Genomic DNA, 7,500 nt, shown 5'->3' on the forward strand with positions numbered 1-7,500 from the left:
GCTTTGATGATGAGCAAGAAACACATGGCAAAAAGCTCTCCCCGGACTGTGAGAAAAGAAAAAGCCTACAACACCTAGTATTCCCAGGCGGTCTCCCATCCAGGTACTAACCAGGCCCAACCCTGCTTAGCTTCCGAGATCAGATGAGATCGGGCGCTTTCAGGGTGGTATGGCCGCAGGTGTGAAAGTTTTTTATTTTACTTCTCTTATTCTGTTGCTGTTGCTGCTGCTGCTGCTGCTGCTGCTGCTGCTGCTGCTGCTGCTGCTGCTGCTGCTTGTCGTCAGAAAGAATTATAAGCCCTGGGACAGGACAGAGAAGGTGAGAAGGTTCAAATAAGGGTTTAAAGCTTTGATGATGAGCAAGAAACACATGGCAAAAAGCTCTCCCCGGACTGTGAGAAAAGAAAAAGCCTACAACACCTGGTATTCCCAGGCAGTCTCCCATCCAGGTACTAAACAGGCCCAACCCTGCTTAGCTTCCGAGATCAGACGAGATCAGGCGCTTTCAGGGTGGTATGGCCGCAGGTGTGAAAGCTCTTTATTTTACTTTTCTTATTCTGTTGCTGCTGCTGCTGCTGCTGCTGCTGCTGCTGCTGCTGCTGCTGCTGCTGCTGCTTGTCGTCAGACAAAAAGAATTATAAGCCCTGGGACAGGACAGAGAAGGTGAGAAGGTTCAAATAAGGGTTTAAAGCTTTGATGATGAGCAAGAAACACATGGCAAAAAGCTCTCCCCGGACTGTGAGAAAAAATTAAAAGCCTACAACACCTGGTATTCCCAGGCGGTCTCCCATCCAGGTACTAACCAGATCGGGCGCTTTCAGGGTGGTATGGCCGCAGGTGTGAAAGTTTTTTATTTTACTTCTCTTATTCTGTTGCTGCTGCTGCTGCTGCTGCTGCTGCTGCTGCTGCTGCTGCTGCTGCTGCTGCTGCTGCTGCTGCTGCTGCTGCTGCTGCTGCTGCTGCTGCTGCTGCTGCTGCTGCTGCTTGTCGTCAGACAAAAAGAATTATAAGCCCTGGGACAGGACAGAGAAGGTGAGAAGGTTCAAATAAGGGTTTAAAGCTTTGATGAAAGAAAAAGACTACAACACCTGGTATTCCCAGGCAGTCTCCCATCCAGGTACTAACCAGGCCCAACCCTGCTTAGCTTCCGAGATCAGATGAGATCGGGCGCTTTCAGGGAGGTATGGCTGCAGGTGTGAAAGCTCTTTATTTTACTTTTCTTATTCTGTTGCTGCTGCTGCTGCTGCTGCTGCTGCTGCTGCTGCTGCTGCTGCTGCTGCTGCTGCTGCTGCTTGTCGTCAGACAAAAAGAATTATAAGCCCTGGGACAGGACAGAGAAGGTGAGAAGGTTCAAATAAGGGTTTAAAGCTTTGATGATGAGCAAGAAACACATGGCAAAAAGCTCTCCCCGGACTGTGAGAAAAAATTAAAAGCCTACAACACCTGGTATTCCCAGGCGGTCTCCCATCCCGGTACTAACCAGGCCCAACCCTGCTTAGCTTCCGAGATCAGACGAGATCGGGCGCTTTAAGGGTGGTATGGCCGCAGGTGTGAAAGTTTTTTATTTTACTTCTCTTATTCTGTTGCTGCTGCTGCTGCTGCTGCTGCTGCTGCTGCTGCTGCTGCTGCTGCTGCTGCTGCTGCTGCTGCTGCTTGTCGTCAGACAAAAAGAATTATAAGCCCTGGGACAGGACAGAGAAGGTGAGAAGGTTCAAATAAGGGTTTAAAGCTTTGATGATGAGCAAGAAACACATGGCAAAAAGCTCTCCCCGGACTGTGAGAAAAAATTAAAAGCCTACAACACCTGGTATTCCCAGGCGGTCTCCCATCCAGGTACTAACCAGGCCCAACCCTGCTTACCTTCCGAGATCAGACGAGATCGGGCGCTTTCAGGGTGGTATGGCCGCAGGTGTGAAAGTTTTTTATTTTACTTCTCTTATTCTGCTGCTGCTGCTGCTGCTGCTGCTGCTGCTGCTGCTGCTGCTGCTGCTGCTGCTGCTGCTGCTGCTGCTGCTGCTGCTGCTGCTTGTCGTCAGACAAAAAGAATTATAAGCCCTGGGACAGGACAGAGAAGGTGAGAAGGTTCAAATAAGGGTTTAAAGCTTTGATGAAAGAAAAAGACTACAACACCTGGTATTCCCAGGCAGTCTCCCATCCAGGTACTAACCAGGCCCAACCCTGCTTAGCTTCCGAGATCAGATGAGATCGGGCGCTTTCAGGGAGGTATGGCTGCAGGTGTGAAAGCTCTTTATTTTACTTTTCTTATTCTGTTGCTGCTGCTGCTGCTGCTGCTGCTGCTGCTGCTGCTGCTGCTGCTGCTGCTGCTGCTGCTGCTGCTGCTGCTGCTGCTGCTGCTTGTCGTCAGACAGAAAGAATTATAAGCCCTGGGACAGGACAGAGAAGGTGAGAAGGTTCAAATAAGGGTTTAAAGCTTTGATGATGAGCAAGAAACACATGGCAAAAAGCTCTCCCCGGACTGTGAGAAAAAATTAAAAGCCTACAACACCTGGTATTCCCAGGCAGTCTCCCATCCAGGTACTAAGCAGGCCCAACCCTGCTTAGCTTCCGAGATCAGACGAGATCGGGCGCTTTCAGGGTGGTATGGCCGCAGGTGTGAAAGTTTTTTATTTTACTTCTCTTATTCTGTTGCTGCTGCTGCTGCTGCTGCTGCTGCTGCTGCTGCTGCTGCTGCTGCTGCTGCTGCTGCTGCTGCTGCTGCTGCTTGTCGTCAGACAAAAAGAATTATAAGCCCTGGGACAGGACAGAGAAGGTGAGATGGTTCAAATAAGGGTTTAAAGCTTTGATGATGAGCAAGAAACATGGCAAAAAGCTCTCCCCGGACTGTGAGAAAAAATTAAAAGCCTACAACACCTGGTATTCCCAGGCGGTCTCCCATCCCGGTACTAACCAGGCCCAACCCTGCTTAGCTTCCGAGATCAGACGAGATCGGGCGCTTTAAGGGTGGTATGGCCGCAGGTGTGAAAGTTTTTTATTTTACTTCTCTTATTCTGTTGCTGCTGCTGCTGCTGCTGCTGCTGCTGCTGCTGCTGCTGCTGCTTGTCGTCAGACAAAAAGAATTATAAGCCCTGGGACAGGACAGAGAAGGTGAGAAGGTTCAAATAAGGGTTTAAAGCTTTGATGATGAGCAAGAAACACATGGCAAAAAGCTCTCCCCGGACTGTGAGAAAAAATTAAAAGCCTACAACACCTGGTATTCCCAGGCGGTCTCCCATCCAGGTACTAACCAGGCCCAACCCTGCTTACCTTCCGAGATCAGACGAGATCGGGCGCTTTCAGGGTGGTATGGCCGCAGGTGTGAAAGTTTTTTATTTTACTTCTCTTATTCTGTTGCTGCTGCTGCTGCTGCTGCTGCTGCTGCTGCTGCTGCTGCTGCTGCTTGTCGTCAGACAAAAAGAATTATAAGCCCTGGGACAGGACAGAGAAGGTGAGAAGGTTCAAATAAGGGTTTAAAGCTTTGATGATGAGCAAGAAACACATGGCAAAAAGCTCTCCCCGGACTGTGAGAAAAAATTAAAAGCCTACAACACCTGGTATTCCCAGGCAGTCTCCCATCCAGGTACTAACCAGGCCCAACCCTGCTTAGCTTCCGAGATCAGACGAGATCGGGCGCTTTCAGGGTGGTATGGCCGCAGGTGTGAAAGTTTTTTATTTTACTTCTCTTATTCTGTTGCTGCTGCTGCTGCTGCTGCTGCTGCTGCTGCTGCTGCTGCTGCTGCTGCTGCTTGTCGTCAGACAAAAAGAATTATAAGCCCTGGGACTGCACAGAGAAGGTGAGAAGGTTCAAATAAGGGTTTAAAGCTTTGATGATGAGCAAGAAACACATGGCAAAAAGCTCTCCCCGGACTGTGAGAAAAGAAAAAGACTACAACACCTGGTATTCCCAGGCGGTCTCCCATCCAGGTACTAACCAGGCCCAACCCTGCTTAGCTACCGAGATCAGACGAGATCGGGCGCTTTCAGGGTGGTATGGCCGCAGGTGTGAAAGTTTTTTATTTTACTTCTCTTATTCTGTTGCTGCTGCTGCTGCTGCTGCTGCTGCTGCTGCTGCTGCTGCTGCTGCTGCTGCTGCTGCTGCTGCTGCTGCTGCTGCTTGTCGTCAGACAGAAAGAATTATAAGCCCTGGGACAGGACAGAGAAGGTGAGAAGGTTCAAATAAGGGTTTAATGCTTTGATGATGAGCAAGAAACACATGGCAAAAAGCTCTCCCCGGACTGTGAGAAAAGAAAAAGCTTACAACACCTGGTATTCCCAGGCGGTCTCCCATCCAGGTACTAACCAGGCCCAACCCTGCTTAGCTTCCGAGATCAGACGAGATCGGGCGCTTTCAGGGTGGTATGGCCGCAGGTGTGAAAGTTTTTTATTTTACTTCTCTTATTCTGTTGCTGCTGCTGCTGCTGCTGCTGCTGCTGCTGCTGCTGCTGCTGCTTGTCGTCAGACAAAAAGAATTATAAGCCCTGGGACAGGACAGAGAAGGTGAGAAGGTTCAAATAAGGGTTTAAAGCTTTGATGATGAGCAAGAAACACATGGCAAAAAGCTCTCCCCGGACTGTGAGAAAAAATTAAAAGCCTACAACACCTGGTATTCCCAGGCGGTCTCCCATCCAGGTACTAACCAGGCCCAACCCTGCTTAGCTTCCGAGATCTGACGAGATCGGGCGCTTTCAGGGTGGTATGGCCGCAGATGTGAAAGTTTTTTATTTTACTTCTCTTATTCTGTTGCTGCTGCTGCTGCTGCTGCTGCTGCTGCTGCTGCTGCTGCTGCTGCTGCTGCTGCTGCTGCTGCTTGTCGTCAGACAAAAAGAATTATAAGCCCTGGGACAGGACAGAGAAGGTGAGAAGGTTCAAATAAGGGTTTAAAGCTTTGATGATGAGCAAGAAACACATGGCAAAAAGCTCTCCCCGGACTGTGAGAAAAAATTAAAAGCCTACAACACCTGGTATTCCCAGGCGGTCTCCCATCCAGGTACTAACCAGGCCCAACCCTGCTTAATTTCCGAGATCAGACGAGATCGGGCGCTTTCAGGGTGGTATGGCCGCAGGTGTGAAAGTTTTTTATTTTACTTCTCTTATTCTGCTGCTGCTGCTGCTGCTGCTGCTGCTGCTGCTGCTGCTGCTGCTGCTGCTGCTGCTGCTGCTGCTTGTCGTCAGACAGAAAGAATTATAAGCCCTGGGACAGGACAGAGAAGGTGAGAAGGTTCAAATAAGGGTTTAAAGCTTTGATGATGAGCAAGAAACACATGGCAAAAAGCTCTCCCCGGACTGTGAGAAAAGAAAAAGCCTACAACACCTGGTATTCCCAGGCGGTCTCCCATCCAGGTACTAACCAGGCCCAACCCTGCTTAGCTTCCGAGATCAGGCGCTTTCAGGGTGGTATGGCCGCAGGTGTGAAAGTTTTTTATTTTACTTCTCTTATTCTGTTGCTGCTGCTGATGCTGCTGTTGCTGCTGCTGTTGCTGCTGTTGCTCCTGCTGCTGCTGCTGCTGCTGCTGCTGCTGCTGCTGCTTGTCGTCAGACAGAAAGAATTATAAGCCCTGGGACAGGACAGAGAAGGTGAGAAGGTTCAAATAAGGGTTTAAAGCTTTGATGATGAGCAAGAAACACATGGCAAAAAGCTCTCCCCGGACTGTGAGAAAAGAAAAAGCCTACAACACCTGGTATTCCCAGGCGGTCTCCCATTCAGGTACTAACCAGGCCCAACCCTGCTTAGCTTCCGAGATCAGACGAGATCGGGCGCTTTCAGGGTGGTATGGCCGCAGGTGTGAAAGTTTTTTATTTTACTTCTCTTATTCTGCTGCTGCTGCTGCTGCTGCTGCTGCTGCTGCTGCTGCTTGTCGTCAGACAGAAAGAATTATAAGCCCTGGGACAGGACAGAGAAGGTGAGAAGGTTCAAACAAGGGTTTAAAGCTTTGATGATGAGCAAGAAACACATGGCAAAAAGCTCTCCCCGGACTGTGAGAAAAAATTAAAAGCCTACAACACCTGGTATTCCCAGGCGGTCTCCCATCCAGGTACTAACCAGGCCCAACCCTGCTTAGCTTCCGAGATCAGGCGCTTTCAGGGTGGTATGGCCGCAGGTGTAAAAGTTTTTTATTTTACTTCTCTTATTCTGTTGCTGCTGCTGCTGCTGCTGCTGCTGCTGCTGCTGCTGCTGCTGCTGCTGTTGCTGCTGCTGCTGCTGCTGTTGCTGCTGTTGCTGCTGCTGCTGTTGCTGCTGCTGCTGTTGCTGCTGCTGCTGTTGCTGCTGCTGCTGCTGCTGCTGCTTGTCGTCAGACAAAAGGAATTATAAGCCCTGGGACAGGACAGAGAAGGTGAGAAGGTTCAAATAAGGGTTTAAAGCTTTGATGATGAGCAAGAAACACATGGCAAAAAGCTCTCCCCGGACTGTGAGAAAAAATTAAAAGCCTACAACACCTGGTATTCCCAGGCGGTCTCCCATCCAGGTACTAACCAGGCCCAACCCTGCTTAGCTTCCGAGATCAGACGAGATCGGGCGCTTTCAGGGTGGTATGGCCGCAGGTGTGAAAGTTTTTTATTTTACTTCTCTTATTCTGTTGCTGCTGCTGCTGCTGCTGCTGCTGCTGCTGCTGCTGCTGCTGCTGCTGCTGCTGCTGCTGCTGCTGCTGCTTGTCGTCAGACAGAAAGAATTATAAGCCCTGGGACAGGACAGAGAAGGTGAGAAGGTTCAAATAAGGGTTTAAAGCTTTGATGATGAGCAAGAAACACATGGCAAAAAGCTCTCCCCGGACTGTGAGAAAAGAAAAAGCCTACAACACCTGGTATTCCCAGGCGGTCTCCCATCCAGGTACTAACCAGGCCCAACCCTGCTTAGCTTCCGAGATCAGACAAGATCGGGCGCTTTCAGGGTGGTATGGCCGCAGGTGTGAAAGTTTTTTATTTTACTTCTCTTATTCTGCTGCTGCTGCTGCTGCTGCTGCTGCTGCTGCTGCTGCTGCTGCTGCTGCTGCTGCTGCTGCTGCTGCTGCTGCTGCTTGTCGTCAGACAGAAAGAATTATAAGCCCTGGGACAGGACAGAGAAGGTGAGAAGGTTCAAACAAGGGTTTAAAGCTTTGATGATGAGCAAGAAACACATGGCAAAAAGCTCTCCCCGGACTGTGAGAAAAAATTAAAAGCCTACAACACCTGGTATTCCCAGGCGGTCTCCCATCCAGGTACTAACCAGGCCCAACCCTGCTTAGCTTCCGAGATCAGGCGCTTTCAGGGTGGTATGGCCGCAGGTGTAAAAGTTTTTTATTTTACTTCTCTTATTCTGTTGCTGCTGCTGCTGTTGCTGCTGCTGCTGCTGCTGCTGTTGCTGCTGCTGCTGTTGCTGCTGCTGCTGTTGCTGCTGCTGCTGTTGCTGCTGCTGCTGTTGCTGCTGCTGCTGCTGCTGCTGCTGTTGCTGCTGCTGCTGTTGCTGCTGCTGCTGTTGCTGCTGCTGCTGCTGCTGCTGCTGCTGCTTGTCGTCAGACAAAAGGAATT

General features: G+C 50.1%; 17 non-coding genes and 3 pseudogenes across 17 annotated transcripts; all 20 read right to left on the bottom strand.

Annotated features, from left to right (window-relative positions):
• Positions 1 to 62: 62 nt before the first annotated feature.
• Positions 63 to 181, bottom strand: LOC128476993 (5S ribosomal RNA). The gene has a single exon (XR_008347983.1). It is a non-coding gene; the product is annotated as a 5S ribosomal RNA (ribosomal RNA).
• A 227-nt stretch (positions 182 to 408) lies between these two features.
• Positions 409 to 527, bottom strand: LOC128478944 (5S ribosomal RNA). The gene has a single exon (XR_008349840.1). It is a non-coding gene; the product is annotated as a 5S ribosomal RNA (ribosomal RNA).
• Positions 528 to 1,076: 549 nt separating this feature from the next.
• On the bottom strand, positions 1,077 to 1,195 carry LOC128478374 (5S ribosomal RNA). The gene has a single exon (XR_008349295.1). It is a non-coding gene; the product is annotated as a 5S ribosomal RNA (ribosomal RNA).
• Positions 1,196 to 1,431: 236 nt separating this feature from the next.
• LOC128477044 (5S ribosomal RNA) lies at positions 1,432 to 1,550 on the bottom strand. Its single transcript, XR_008348033.1, has one exon. It is a non-coding gene; the product is annotated as a 5S ribosomal RNA (ribosomal RNA).
• A 242-nt stretch (positions 1,551 to 1,792) lies between these two features.
• Positions 1,793 to 1,911, bottom strand: LOC128477173 (5S ribosomal RNA). The gene has a single exon (XR_008348155.1). It is a non-coding gene; the product is annotated as a 5S ribosomal RNA (ribosomal RNA).
• A 207-nt stretch (positions 1,912 to 2,118) lies between these two features.
• On the bottom strand, positions 2,119 to 2,237 carry LOC128478375 (5S ribosomal RNA). The gene has a single exon (XR_008349296.1). It is a non-coding gene; the product is annotated as a 5S ribosomal RNA (ribosomal RNA).
• A 257-nt stretch (positions 2,238 to 2,494) lies between these two features.
• Positions 2,495 to 2,613, bottom strand: LOC128478780 (5S ribosomal RNA). The gene has a single exon (XR_008349683.1). It is a non-coding gene; the product is annotated as a 5S ribosomal RNA (ribosomal RNA).
• Positions 2,614 to 2,859: 246 nt separating this feature from the next.
• LOC128477045 (5S ribosomal RNA) lies at positions 2,860 to 2,978 on the bottom strand. The gene has a single exon (XR_008348034.1). It is a non-coding gene; the product is annotated as a 5S ribosomal RNA (ribosomal RNA).
• A 218-nt stretch (positions 2,979 to 3,196) lies between these two features.
• On the bottom strand, positions 3,197 to 3,315 carry LOC128477174 (5S ribosomal RNA). The gene has a single exon (XR_008348156.1). It is a non-coding gene; the product is annotated as a 5S ribosomal RNA (ribosomal RNA).
• A 221-nt stretch (positions 3,316 to 3,536) lies between these two features.
• On the bottom strand, positions 3,537 to 3,655 carry LOC128477416 (5S ribosomal RNA). Its single transcript, XR_008348389.1, has one exon. It is a non-coding gene; the product is annotated as a 5S ribosomal RNA (ribosomal RNA).
• A 225-nt stretch (positions 3,656 to 3,880) lies between these two features.
• LOC128478002 (5S ribosomal RNA) lies at positions 3,881 to 3,999 on the bottom strand. The gene has a single exon (XR_008348945.1). It is a non-coding gene; the product is annotated as a 5S ribosomal RNA (ribosomal RNA).
• A 249-nt stretch (positions 4,000 to 4,248) lies between these two features.
• Positions 4,249 to 4,367, bottom strand: LOC128477644 (5S ribosomal RNA). Its single transcript, XR_008348606.1, has one exon. It is a non-coding gene; the product is annotated as a 5S ribosomal RNA (ribosomal RNA).
• Positions 4,368 to 4,585: 218 nt separating this feature from the next.
• LOC128476844 (5S ribosomal RNA) lies at positions 4,586 to 4,704 on the bottom strand. The gene has a single exon (XR_008347837.1). It is a non-coding gene; the product is annotated as a 5S ribosomal RNA (ribosomal RNA).
• Positions 4,705 to 4,943: 239 nt separating this feature from the next.
• On the bottom strand, positions 4,944 to 5,062 carry LOC128477675 (5S ribosomal RNA). Its single transcript, XR_008348637.1, has one exon. It is a non-coding gene; the product is annotated as a 5S ribosomal RNA (ribosomal RNA).
• A 234-nt stretch (positions 5,063 to 5,296) lies between these two features.
• On the bottom strand, positions 5,297 to 5,405 carry LOC128479860 (uncharacterized; annotated as a pseudogene).
• A 255-nt stretch (positions 5,406 to 5,660) lies between these two features.
• LOC128477015 (5S ribosomal RNA) lies at positions 5,661 to 5,779 on the bottom strand. Its single transcript, XR_008348005.1, has one exon. It is a non-coding gene; the product is annotated as a 5S ribosomal RNA (ribosomal RNA).
• Positions 5,780 to 5,988: 209 nt separating this feature from the next.
• LOC128479861 (uncharacterized) lies at positions 5,989 to 6,097 on the bottom strand (annotated as a pseudogene).
• Positions 6,098 to 6,420: 323 nt separating this feature from the next.
• LOC128480758 (5S ribosomal RNA) lies at positions 6,421 to 6,539 on the bottom strand. Its single transcript, XR_008350545.1, has one exon. It is a non-coding gene; the product is annotated as a 5S ribosomal RNA (ribosomal RNA).
• Positions 6,540 to 6,782: 243 nt separating this feature from the next.
• On the bottom strand, positions 6,783 to 6,901 carry LOC128477915 (5S ribosomal RNA). The gene has a single exon (XR_008348862.1). It is a non-coding gene; the product is annotated as a 5S ribosomal RNA (ribosomal RNA).
• A 248-nt stretch (positions 6,902 to 7,149) lies between these two features.
• LOC128479862 (uncharacterized) lies at positions 7,150 to 7,258 on the bottom strand (annotated as a pseudogene).
• Positions 7,259 to 7,500: the final 242 nt, after the last annotated feature.

This window comes from Spea bombifrons, chromosome 2, assembly GCF_027358695.1.
Source record: "Spea bombifrons isolate aSpeBom1 chromosome 2, aSpeBom1.2.pri, whole genome shotgun sequence".
Taxonomy (NCBI): domain Eukaryota; kingdom Metazoa; phylum Chordata; class Amphibia; order Anura; family Pelobatidae; genus Spea; species Spea bombifrons.